Source organism: Thunnus albacares, chromosome 1 (assembly GCF_914725855.1).
Source record: "Thunnus albacares chromosome 1, fThuAlb1.1, whole genome shotgun sequence".
Classification (NCBI taxonomy): Eukaryota; Metazoa; Chordata; class Actinopteri; order Scombriformes; family Scombridae; genus Thunnus; species Thunnus albacares.
Window position 1 is genome coordinate 27,943,511 of NC_058106.1, and position 13,829 is coordinate 27,957,339.

General features: G+C 40.4%; 1 protein-coding gene and 1 long non-coding RNA gene across 2 annotated transcripts in view; one reads left to right on the top strand and one right to left on the bottom strand.

Annotated features, from left to right (window-relative positions):
* LOC122983079 overlaps nt 1-6,405 on the top strand; it is an 8,767-nt gene extending 2,362 nt beyond the window's left edge. The window contains exon 2 of the long non-coding RNA XR_006403585.1: nt 5,989-6,405. This is a non-coding gene — a long non-coding RNA (uncharacterized LOC122983079). The remainder of the gene's footprint in view (nt 1-5,988) is intronic.
* baz2ba (bromodomain adjacent to zinc finger domain, 2Ba) overlaps nt 1-13,829 on the bottom strand; it is a 76,696-nt gene that overhangs the window by 58,414 nt on the left and 4,453 nt on the right. Inside the window, exon 2 of the mRNA XM_044352745.1 lies at nt 619-661. The gene's annotated coding sequence lies outside the window, so the exon portion shown is untranslated. The remainder of the gene's footprint in view (nt 1-618; nt 662-13,829) is intronic.

Sequence of the window (13,829 nt, forward strand, 5' to 3'; positions counted from 1 at the left end):
TGTGTGAAGTGAAGCCTTGAGGATGCAGCCGCGCCCCTGAGTGCAGATAGCTCCCACACAGAGACAGAGAGAGTGAGAAAAGAGAGAGAAGACGAAAGAAAAGAAAGAGACGGACAGAGCGGGAGATTAAAGCCGCACATAGCATTACACGTAAACAACTACACACAATCCGAGATCCTACCCTTGAAGCACTGTAGGGCACAGTTAACAACCATTTACATTCAACGTTGGCTCTGAACAGATAGCAAACTCAAAGGATGTTTATTAGGCGCGTACGTTTCAGACAAATATTCTGATTAGAATGGGAGAAATCTAATTAATTGCTTGATTCACTGAATGAACCCCGAATTTGTAATGTAATCATAACAACTGCTTTTCAAGGGGCTCTTGTTAAATTTAATTGGTGGAGAAAAAAAACATCCTCTTTCACTGAATGAATGAAAATCAAATTAGGCCTGAAACTGGAGGAGTCTGCAAGTTTGTTCTGGCATGCCATAAAAAAAGGGTAAAAAGCAGAAGTGTGTGACAATATATATTTTAAAAAGTCACGCGTCAAGTATTTTGTAACACGCAAACATGTTTCAGAGTGAAAAAGAGAACAAGTAAATATGTACTCACTGTTAGAGATGTCTTCAGCTCTTTGACATAACTGCTGTAACACCTGGAGAAAAAGCAGAAACAAAAGATCAGTGTGGTTCAGTGTTAAAATATAATCTGAGTCACAGGAATAAAACGTGTTTCCAACATGCTTTGATTTATGTGATAATAAAACGGAGAGTTTTTTAATGCCGTACAGTGATACTGCTGAATGCTTCCCTGTTGAGTGCCAGAAGGGCGTGAGGCCCCTAAAACTACCTGCATATCAAAGTTACAGTTACACAGCTCAGTATTTGTGGTTTACAGACACATCAAACAAAAAAAATACAGTGACGTTTGAAACGCAGCTGCGGCTACGCACACATACAGAAAGATATTTACACACACAAAAACTCTCTTTCTCCCTCAGCCCCTTTCTTGCAAAACCTGTTTGTTAGAAATGGATCTAGACACTGGAGCTTTGAGTGTGAGGATATTTTCCCCAAACACAAGACAGTTCTTGCAGAGAACCAAGTCTTACCAGCGTTCTCACGCCCATCTCTCATGCACTGTCTCTAAGGCCCTCCTGTGCTCTTACAGCCTGAGCCTAATCTAAGCAGCTCGCCATAACAGACGCCCTTTCTGCTGTGTACTGTATATCGTATAACAGCTAGCACACAGAGATTTTACAACTTTTTACAACTTCTTTTCATTCTTTTATCTATTTTTTAAAAATCTATTTATTTATTCTTCTCTATAATTTTCCTTCAATATAAATGATGACTGATACAAACTGATGTAGAAGAGTTTTCAGCTACATTAACAACGTGTGTCTGCATGGTTGGATGGTATTAAAAAGAAAAAAAAAAAAAAAAAAAAGAATACACACAAAATTCATGCCTCCACATAAACATGCACACAAGGACCGGGAAGCAGACTCTTATAGATTTCCAGACACACCAGCACAGTGTTGTAGCGTGTGTGGGTAACTATCTAACAAGGTTTTGTTGACAGTAAACACATCCATCTGGTCAAAAGCAACAGAATCAAGTCTAGTGGACGCTTTATCAGCACAAATCTGGTCAGCTATTACAATTATATTATATGTTTTAGTTACCAAATGACATGAAAGACAGTTTCAAAAATATCCGAGCAGACTGAAGCATCGCTGCAGTGTTTTAGTAATTCCTGTAAATGTCACTTGTTGGAATGAGTGCCATGGTAAAATAAGAAAAGATTGCAGTTCATGAGCCTGAGTGATTTTGTCTTTCTGGATACCCTCCAGTCATGTCTGTGGCACATGATGTAACGCAAATCTGTCATTACAGTTCAATTTATCCTTGAACAGAAATCACCTAGACTGAAGGTGTTGATAATAACTACACTGATGGAACGGCAAATGGTTCCCTTCATTATCCACACTCTTACACAGACAGACAGACAAACACACACACATACACATACACATGCACAGACGCACGCAAATACTTTGATAACTCATCGCAGTGATAATGATAACAGAGAGCCAGGTAGGCTGAATTCATCTTCAGCTTTTTCATAAACGCCTATTAGTTGATGATTAAAGGATCTCTGCTCATAGGGCTTCAGCACAGAAAATGATTTGCCAGCCACGAGGCAGGTGAATTACACTGGATAAGAAAGCCACTGCTGTCTGCCATCATTTGCCTGACTGAGAATCAGGCTGTTAGTCTATTAACCTCATTTTACTGTAAGATCTTACCAGTTTTACATCAATAGCAGATGGGTAAAATATCACAATACACACATTTTTCCTCAAACTAAATGCCTGTAGCCTAGTTCAACTGCAACGTCCTTATGAATAATTATGGTGTAAAAAAAGTAGTAAACATGCCCACCGCGAGACCGAGATGACCAATTTCTTGTTTTGTCTGATCAACAAAATAATAATATTAGATATTCATGTTACTAGCACAGAAGACAAAAACAGAAAAGAAGGTGGAAGTAGGGAATGTTTGCATTTATGCTTGAAAATGACAGCGATAAATAGATTATTACAATAGTTACTGATTATCGTAAGTCAATGGACTAGCCTAATTGATTACTAATCATTCCAGCTCTTTACATAAAAAATTCAAAAATCACATAATTAATGACATTATTACTAGGGTTTTACCATTTTATCAATGATGGTTCACCTAAGTATTAATTCAGGAGAATATGTTATCATGTTTCTGACAGTGACACAAAGCTATGTGTCATAGTTTATAACAGTGATGGAACAAATTACTGAATTCACTAGTTTATGAGTAACAATCCAAATGTCATTCTTATAATAGCCATCATTACTTAGTAATTTCCATTTAATTAACATGGTCAAGTAAAAAAAAAAACAAAGAGAAAAACAGAAACTATCTGCAAAGTTATAATTACCTGAATTTACACTCCAGGCGTGCTTATATAGGCCAGAGTAGTTAAATCAGCAATAAAAATAAATCTCTGTGTTAATATTCAGAAAATCATATCATTCCACTTGAAATAAATAAACTCTTATTATTATTAAATGTTCTTATTAAATATTGCACCAATAAATTCAAGTTTACTTTCACTTTAGCCAATCGAACGCTTCAAACAGCCCACCTCCCGACCATCCCCCTGACTGGTCACGCTAGTGAAGGTGAAAGGGCAAAGTGTCAGTCTTATCTGAATCTTTGATGAGAGCAAAGAGTTGTTATTGAAGTGGTAAGAAACTTAGCTAAACAATGGAGGAACTCGTTTTAAGTTAATGTTGTGATTTTATGTGTTAATTCATACTTTATGTTGACAATATAAAATCACAGTGCGGATAAAAAAGAGAGAACGCTGTCTGTTCTAGCATGTGCAATGAGGCCTGACCAGGGGTGCTGGACTCATTTCAGAAGTGCAGGGGCCAAAATGTGTGTGTGTGTGTGTGTGTGTGTGTATCTAGCGGTAGATACGTAGACCAGAGATTTTCACAAAACTTTTTTTTTAAACCATAGCTTGCTTACACCGCAGGGTATAATTCCAAACACAAAACAGCTAACTAGTGCTTGTGGAATTAAATGAAAGCTTTTTTGTTCAATTACCAAAAAGTACGAGTTTACAGGACAGTAAGGCTTCTGCGGCTGAGTAACAGCAAGCAGGCAACAGGAATGTTAACATCGTCTTTGTGTTGTAAGCAGCCATGCCCCAAATCCATATTTAAAATCAGAAAAAAAACATTACTTTCCTACTGCTTCACCTTTGCAAATTGTCAACATGCCATGTTGTTGTGAAAATGTCATTCATAGCCCACAACAGCCTAAATAAACTTTGTGAGCACCTCGATTGCCTTTACTCAAAAAGAAAATGCTTTGGACCCGTCATTTCAATGTAATATCATGAAATGACCAATGCGCGAGAACTTTCACATGAACAAGTGTCAACTCATGTGAACTTTCAAAATGTGTGTGTTGGCTGGCTGGTTGTCTGTGCGTGCTGAATAGGTTTCGTCTCTGGGTGTAAGCGTCTAATTAACAAACAGTTGTTTCACTTAGAAATAAAGTTGCAGCAGCACATCAGCTGGCTGATTTATTTTTACCTAATGTCTTTGAGGGAATGGTGATGATTGAAATATCTTCATACCACAAGTGTTGAAATAAAGGGGCTTTTGCAGGGATACAATGACTTGCAACTTAAAAAGAATGTGGGAGGAGGGTAAAGCAGGGCAGCCAGTGGCCCCTTGGACCCCCTACTTCCAGCGTCCTTGGGCCTGACACCATTTTTCATGCTAATGTGTCAATTCATTGCACCGGTGAGTCGAGTCAACTTCTAGCATGTAGCTAACGAGAGAAAATGTCCGCTAGCCATGATGTTAATTTTCACTATGTTCAACTCCATTGACTTGTGCTGAAAACGTTAGCGATCTAAAAGTCAGTGTTCCCGCAGATCCTTAAAAAAAATTAGATTATCAGAATTAAATTAGATTCTCAGGATTTAAGGTCATAAAATGTTTTTAAAAGTCTTATTTTTTATTGTTATATGTCTTGAATTTTGAGTTGATGCCTTGTTGCATGAGAAATATCTCCAAAATCTCTCTCCATGATTCACTCATTTAAATATGATTTTTGGTCTTCGGTCATGACTCACTCCAGTCCAGCTCTTTTCTTTTCTTTTTCTGTTAATTTTTCGACTGGTTCTCCACAGGCCACCTGCTCTCACCAAAGTACCAGGATTAAAGAAGTACACAAAACAGTACAGATGATGCTCGGCTAAAGACAGTTAGCCAGGGGGGTTCAGAGAAGACACAAAGTCCTCTGTTATTGCTGATAGTTGCTGGAATCTGGATAACAATGTTTTTAGTGTGGAGCTCGGTGACCGCTTAGCTGGTGTCTACAGATTTAATTGACTGTTAAAGTGGATGATAGTTAGATATACTGTAACGTGTTGAAGTCTTAATGAAGAGAATTAACTGTTACCTGCTCTGTGAGTGCAAAAACAACCAGAATATCCTTATTGTTTTACATGTTGTCTAAATAAACAATTCCAAGCAAACTATAATTAAAATAAAAATTTTAAATTATAACGCTTTTTTTAACACAAAGAGTTTTATCTAATGCAAAGCATAACAGTGGGACACAGTTCATTACATTACATTAATTTGATTACTTTATGAGATTTTACAAATGAGTGTTATATCGAGATGCAAAAATATCCAGAAAAATATCCCTATTAATATTGTCAAGTTGATTTCAAACATAAAGCTCAGCCCTAATGTGCATTCGTTTTGCTGTGGAAAGGGTATTATATTTTCTCTGTCGAGGTCTTAAAAAGGTCTTAAAAAGCATTAAATTTGGTTTCAAAAAGCATGCAGCAACCCTGAAAGTCCACTAGCTGCAACGCTAATTAGTGCCATGTAAAATCCCATTTCATTATGCTAAAAGTGTTAGCGACTTAACTGGATCTGAAATGGGTTAAGAAATACTGCTGATAAGCAGACATGTTCTGCTATGTTGGTGTATTAAAAAGACTGTTCTTTATTTTGTTTTGATGCACTCTTTGCACTATTTGTGTCAATTGCTACAGCTTAGCTGCTGACTCAGATGTAGTTTGCTAGTGAATTGCACTGTTAGCGCTGGTATTTTTTAGAGTTTACAATAGTTCAAGAATATTTTAAAGGAACATCTGTGACGAAATTTAGGTTGTTATTTGTATTTTCTATTATGCACCTTAACTGCAATTGAGTTTTTACTAAAAGTATTAGCTCTCTGAACTAATTATTTTGGTTGTTTATGAATGTTAAGTGAACTGCTTATGTTGTACAACAGAAGTTTGTGAATTGGAGCATTAAGTTGATTTCATAAGATTCATCCTATGATCAGAAATGCTCATAATATTAGTACAAAGATAATTTTCTCTTGACCCTCTTCATAGGTCAGGTTTTTTGAGTGGAGTCCTCTTAAGATGGCCCGAGACTTCAGAGGAGATCTCAGAGCCATCAGGGGAGATTTCAGAGACTCAAGAGACAATTTCAGGGATTCCAGAGAAACCCTTTCCAGTACTGGTTGGCGAGCCCAGCCCACAAGATACAGAACCTGTTGCCTGCAGTAAGACGGCTGTGAACTAAGGAACACTCATGTATTACCACATCTACTTCAAGTGCGGTAGGATTGAACTGTACACACGCATACAGCTCTTGGGACACACTGGAGTTAGAGTGAGAACTGTGACTCTTATAAAGACTTTGACAAATACTCAGGTCTTTATTGTTTTTTTATGTCCGCAGTTTGGTTTTTTTTAGTTTGTTATTTTCTAATTGAATCTGTGGATAAATCTACATTGTAACTTGAACTTACCTTAAGTCCCACCTGCTTATTACCTGGTTTACTGTTCAATATCTACAGCCGTGTCTTCCTGTATTTCTATTTGTCTATGGTCACCCATCCCCTTGGCTCACGTTGTTCCTACATTCTTCTGAGTCTGGTCCAATCCTTACAGTTACCATTATTTTTCATTTCTCACACTATACTTAGTGGTAACACATACTTGGTGCACACTTGCACATGGACAGTGTAACTGTAATGACATATCTCTGAATCATCTTGTTTGGTTTCCCTAATCACCCCCCCCCACCCCCACCCCCCACCCCTCCACCTCAGCCACACAGATGTTGACTTTACTTTAGGATTCATACAGCAGCTCTCAGGCAACTGCATGGGGTTGAACACAAGGGTTTGACTTTTGTAACAGCCACAGAAAGACAGAGAGACAAAGAAAAAAAGACAACACAAAGAAAGAGAGAAAGACAGAAAGAAAGGTCACACACCATGTTGCATGCAAGCCTTCTTTACAAATAACTCTGTTGATTTCCAAGCACGGAAAACAAGTGTACTCCGAAAATACACATATTGAGATTGGCCTAAAATCCCTTGCTTTTAAATATTTGATGCCTTGTTAGAAGAGCGACACTGGTGAGGTGTTTGTCTTTGTTGTCTCTGTTGATCTCTGGCACACCGGGCCCTGTGGGAGTGAGCTAGTGAGACTTGGCCGCAGACATTTTCCTGAAGCCCCCAGAACAAAACAGGCAAGTCTTGACAGTCTGTCCGCCACCGAGTCGTCACACAATCAGTTGCAGGAAACCAATCCCTAAATAGCAGTGATTCATCTCTTCATCACACACAATGCCAGTACACAGTGCACAAAGAAGCTCTCTCTTCCTCTCTCTCTCTCTCTCTCTCTCCCTCTCTGTCTTTCCCTATCTGTCTCAACCCCTCCCCCCCCCCTCTCTCACCCCCCCCAGTGTGGTCTCTCATGCTGCTTAAAAATAAGTGCTTCTCCCAGCTTTCTTTGCCTTGTGATTTACTGGCAGTGTTTAACTGCAGGGCAGCATCTTTTATCGTTACATGATCTGGGGCTGAAAGCTGACAAAATGGAATCTCTGTGCAAGTACCTTTGTATGTGAGTAAGTGTATGTTCAGGGCAAAGTAGGGAGCCAGTGGAGGAATAAAGAACTTGTGTGAGAAACGTTTGTCTAAGTGCAATTCAAATCCTCCCAGCCTCCCGGTGTATGTGTGTGAATATATGTGTATGTGTGTGTGTGTGTGTGTGTGTGTGTGTGTGTGTTTGTCATTCCACTAAATGGTTTCTTCCTTGACTTGATGGAGCAAGTGCCATCTCAAGGGAACGGGTTACACCACACAGAAAGTAAAGCACTTTGAGACTGGCGAAAAGCTCAGAACATTAGTGCATCCATTTGCGAGAGGTAGGTAATATATGAAATACCAGGCTCGATTGTGTGCGTGTGTACATACGCATGTTTTTGTGTTGCCAACTGCCATGATAACTCTTCTCTTAATGGCAGAAAGCCCATCGCTGCATTAGCCAATCCACTTCCTTTTCTTGTTTTTCTTTGCAAGACAAATCTCCTTCAAGATATGCAGTCAACCTGGCCTGGTTGGTGACTGTCCACAATTACATTTTGGAACGACAATATCAGTACAGTATGTGACCAGATCATCACCAGCAGATAATCAGGCCTACACAACAGGTTCAGTGTATCGTTACAGCCTTGATGATCCATCAAGATGACGTGTGAAGGTCAGAGTAGCCGTGACCAACACAGCTGTCACATCTCCTCCCAGCACCCTCTTGGCTAACCGGCCTTCCAAAACACTCAGCACAAAACATGGCCAACTGGGGAGCGCAGGGGCCAAGGCCAACAGAACATGTCTATAACCCAGGCTGGGCTTGTATCATGGCACCGTTACCTTCTATACAATAACACAAGATGTGTTGAGAGAGCAAATCGGAGGTGTTTTGGTTTAATAACATGGCAACTGTGACAAGCAAACTGCCGGCCAACCCCCACAATGAAAAACATTATGACGGCTATTAGTATAGGCTTTCGAAATTTAATTCAACGCCCAACGTAGCAACAATTTTAAACTGACTACTAGCTTTGTTGTATAAGCTGAAAAAGCCTACAGTGGAGCTGTGTGGAGAGCAGATGTGAATCCACTTTGATTTCAATGCCTGCGTGTGTGTGTGTGCAGTTTCTATTAAATGGATCTGCTGTCTCCTTGATCAAGGGAGTCAATAAAGGGCCAGTCCTGTCAAACCCTCAGGGGTAAGTGTGTATGCACATATGTGTCCGTGTGTGTGCATGTGCATGTGTGTGTGTATGTGTGTGTACGTGTGTGGGGTTGTGTGTTATGGACAGAATTTGAAGTACTCTGACAGGTGAGTGATTGAGTGCTTTCATTTCCCTCCAGCGACAACAAGACATACACTCACACACATACACATACGTAGTACACACACACACACACACACACACACACACACATGCACACAGTGGAGGATGGAGAAAGAGAGAGAGCAAGAGAGCTGTTGTTTCCTAAAGGATGCTGCTCCTGCCTGCATGCTTAAATTAGCTCTAAATGTTTGGATTACACACGGGAGCTCTCACAGAGGATTTAGCAGCCATAGCCTAGAGTCCAGGGGATGTGTGGATGTTTCCATCTACATCCATACTAGGGCTGCACGGTATTGGAAAAAACTGTCATTGTGATATCTTTTTTTCTGTGATATATATTGCGATATGAAAAAATATAGGAAATTTCACCAGATACATGTATATTCATGTACAGATTTTACAGACTTGCAGTCATAATTTTCATCATTTGGGTATTTAAAAAGTTTATCCCCTTCTAACAACACAAAACCCCCCTCCTACTTCTACCACACTTGGTTCAGCCCTCCGCCAGAACTCAGCTTGGACTCCTCCACTTTCAGTTTCATGTACGCGACCCTGACACCGGCATGGTAAAGTGGAGAGAGAACAGGTGGTGAGGTATTTGGGAAAAACTTAATAAATTTTAGAAATGGATTTGCGTGTCGCAGTTGTGTTACACACGTGTAATCTTTCATTTCTAACAATCTTCAACTGTATGCTTAATCTGCGTGGTGGAAGATAAACAGGGTTCCCGGCGCAGCTAAGGATGGTAAAACTCTCAAACTCAAGCAACAAACAGATTTATCTGGATCTGGATACTGCAAATTTTGTGTCTCTGTGTTGTGTGTATTAAGCGTTTCTTACATTAGGGCCTGGACCAACCCTGTGACAATAACTTTTTAACTTTTAACCAGCACCAGGACAAGGCGCCGCCGATAACGGGAATACACGCACTTAAAAGCTGCCTCACGTAACTGATCTCCTGCCTCTAGCATCCAGGCGACATCATCTGCGACAGTAGCCGCGTCCCATGCGTGTTTACACGCAGACTCTGTATGCACAGCGATCAGTTTGCTATGTGCTCTGGGTGAAAGGTCGCACTTGATCAGTTTATCAAACAACGTAAACAGGCAGCGCTCATTTTCAGGTTGTGGTAGGCGACTAGCGGGGCCTGCTTTGGTTGTCTGATAAATTGATGAGGTGCACTCCTTCACCGGAGCACATTGGGAACTAATCAAACTCGGTGTATCCAAGAACCCTTAAATCAGACTAAATTACGTAATATGAGGTGGACTTTTCTTGTAGATTAGTCATGGAAAATGAGAACCTTGCGAGTTTTCCTTTTGTATCGAGCAGCAAAAAAAGTTGTAGCATGACGTGTTTGAGATAATTCGCCTTACTCAACATCACGCGTCCTGCAATGTGATTATTACACGTGCGTACATCGCAATGTCGATGCTGAAACGATATATCATGCAGCCCTAATCCACACACACACACACACACACGGTGTCTTTATACAGATCACAAACATGTCACTGTAATATCACTCAGTATATTCTGTAAACCCTTCTTTAATTAAAGCATCTGTGTATATGCAGAGATGTTGAGAATTTGAAAGCAACATGCAGCTATAAATGGTGTAAACTGAAACAACACGCGCTATTTCCTATTTCATTCATCAGGTTACTGCTGTCGGGGGAGATAGTGTTTTCACATGACACTTTTTTAAGAGTGCAGTCTTGGCTTCTGTTAGTGGGGGGAGGATAGGATATGCGACCAAACGCAGAGACAGAGAGAGAAAGGAGGAGAAAAAGAGAAGGGGAATGAGGGAGGTCAGCGCCCCCAGTCTCAGATAAAGGCCTCTCCCTCCCTTCTGCCTCGGCTTCTCGAAGCCCCTGCCAGGATCGAGAGGCGTCTCACGTTACAGCTGTCTCTCAGTGTCATCGTTCAGAAGGAGAGAGCACAAGCGGGAGAGAGAGAGAGAGACAGAGAGTGTGAGAGAGAGACAGACAGACAGAGCGGGGGGAAAGCGGGACAATGCCACAGCACCATGCAGACTGAGCGGGCTAGGCTTTCATGGCTGGACAGGAGAAAAACAACAGCAGCAGGTTCAACTGGATGAGAAAAACCCTTGTGGCTTGGCTGCCTCGTGGTTTTTCTTAATAAGTAATGTTAATGCAACATAAATTTTCACGACAATGTGGAAGTGTTTCAAAATCACTAAAGTGTGCTTTGACCTTTTCGAGACAAATTATTTCGAAATGTAATGTGAACAGAGCTAGTCAGATCGTTTCCTGTACACCACCTGAGACTAACTGAACACTCTGACCACCTCAGAATAAAAGGGGAAATTAATTTTTAATGCCTTGTTTAGTGTGCACTGAGAACCGAGTAAGAGAAACACATTGTACTCAAAGGAAGAGATGGCAATGACTGTGCTCAGTTCAACACTACGTGCTATAGGGCTTCAGTGGATTAGACAACGTTGAGTCGCTGCTCTTAACATGAGTATCCTTTTTTAACCTTAAAATGCTAAAAACAGCAGCTTGTCTCAGGTCCAATAATGACTAATCCAGTGACTGCTAGCATTTCAGCCTGCGCTGCTAACAAGGTAAGGCCATGTAGGTCAGTACTGAGTTAAGTTAGATTTAGAGTGAACGCTCATTTTCTTTTTTTGTAACTTTTACTGAAGAGGAATAGCAGATGCCCATGAATTCCAGATAAAAAACTTCATGAAGGATAAGGTGCTGTATATGCAGATTTTTACTCCAAACTGTAGCGCTTACAAAGCCGTACACAGAGACAGCTGATTGTACCAGTGTGGTTTACATAAAACACGGTTCTGAACAAATACACATATAGCTATCGCACAGCTCAAAACTGCTTTCCTATTTGCTTTTCTCTATCCTTGTCATTTCTCGTGGCATTCTGTAGGAGTTAAATATTTAAAATTCTGGCTTAGCTTGGAGCAGGCTTTGCCAGCACAGCTAAAATAAAAAGGCTTTGTGGCAGCAGTGACCAGATTTTAAATGCTGAAGAAGATCAATAAATGGGGGCTGTCGAGGTGCAATCTCATGCATTTGTGTGTATCTGTGTTAGTGTGTGTGTCCTGTCCCTATGCGTGAATGCCTGTGTTCTGACAGCAAGTGCTTGTGTGTGTGTGTTTGTGTGTATGTGTGTGTGTGTGCATGCGTCTTAACACCGAGGCTCACAGCTGCTCTGCCTGCTACAAGCTATTCTATATAAGTATCATCAAGAACCCCACTGACCCAGGAGGCACACCAATAGAGAAACCAATATCATTCCCATTCCCACATCCGAAACCTTCTTCCTATTTCTTTTCCATTCCCTGTATCCTTTTCCCATCTGAGCGCAGCCGGCATGGGTGAATTCCAGAGAAAAGTGTAAATACAGCCCCCCTGCTACGGCTTGAGAATGTCAAGGTGTGGTAAACATCAAACTAAATAGCAGGTTTTCGAGACCTCATCGCCATTTCCATAATCAAGTTCCTGCTGAAACAAAATGATAGGCACCTAGACAAGATGGGGAGGAGGGGTAAAAATGACTGAAACCTTTATTTTTTTATTTTTTTAGTAAAACAAATCCCCTTACATTGTGTTTATGCTGTTCTAATCCAGCCTAGTCAAGGTGATGTTAATGTCTCTGTTTCATGCATCCAAATAACACTGATGCGATTTCTTTTCAAGACAGGAAATGCCTCGACAATGTTGCCATGTTTGTTGTTTCTCGCGACTCTTGCATTTTATAAAGAGCACATTAAATGGATGCTTTCAGCTCACATTAAGTGATCACCTCCTTCGCTACGTCTTTATCACTGTGAATATGTGATGGAGACAAACAGTGAATTATGAGGACTTGTATGCGTGCTGTTTCTACAGCTCCACAAAACAAGTAGTACATCTGTATTTTCATCTCCTCACTAATGCACAAAACAAAAAAAAAAACAGCCCTGAAGTGGAAAAAAATCATCAAGACCTTTTGAGACTTCATTAAAAGAAACTAGCCTGGACTTTCCAAACAAGGCATCTCTTTGGAGGGGGAAAATCAACCTTTTCACCTTGCTGGTGGAAAAACAGGCATCCCAACGAGACAGAGCATGCACAAACAACCTTGACTTTCATCAAGGAAATTCTCACATTGAATGATAAATAGAGGCCCAGGGGACGAACAGCAAAGAAGCAGCTTATCGCCTTTCCCTCCCAAATTTGGCTGCTCTGTCTTCTGTCTCCTGAAAGTCAACACGGGGTGACCCAGTTGCACTTTACACTGCTTATTGTTCGGTAATTAATCCGCCATATGTAATCTACACAAAAAGGCAGAGAAAACTCAAATGAGTGTTGATTTGTTTAGTCTTAATTAACAGTTGAGATTGTTCAATTGTTTCCACAATGGGAGACATATGTGCCCTATCTCATTAGCTTAATACAGTTTTCAAAATATAGATCCATCTCTCATTATACATCATGCGACTCCAGTCAAACACAGCCACGTTATTTGAAAGGGCTATTCGAGTAGTGGCTGTCACTTTTGCAGCATGCACTTTAGACAATTATTTGTGTACCCTGATGATTATCAGGACATCCAGTGAACATGCAGTGTTACCAAAATAGCAAGGTAACATAAGGTTAGGTAGATCATCTGAGAGCTAACCAACTTTCCAGCTGAGAGGACATTAACCTGTGAGGCCATGTAAACACATAAGTGAGCTGCCTGCATGGGCCTGTAACTGTACAAAACAGTAGTAGGCCAAGACAGACACACAGCAGCACCGATTTGATTTGTAACAATAAGATATCAATCTAATGCCTAGAAGCTTTTAGGGCTTTTGCTAAAATGCAGCTTCTTCTCAAAGAGCCATTAGCCCTTATAGGATTAATGTCTACTTCAAAAACATCTGTTAAAGTCCTCAGTCCTTGGTATATTATTTCATTTGTCATTATTGTTTTCTTCGTGCACATTCATATGTAAATGGATTTCAAATGGAGAAGGATGAGGAAATATGATCAGGACTCTGTGT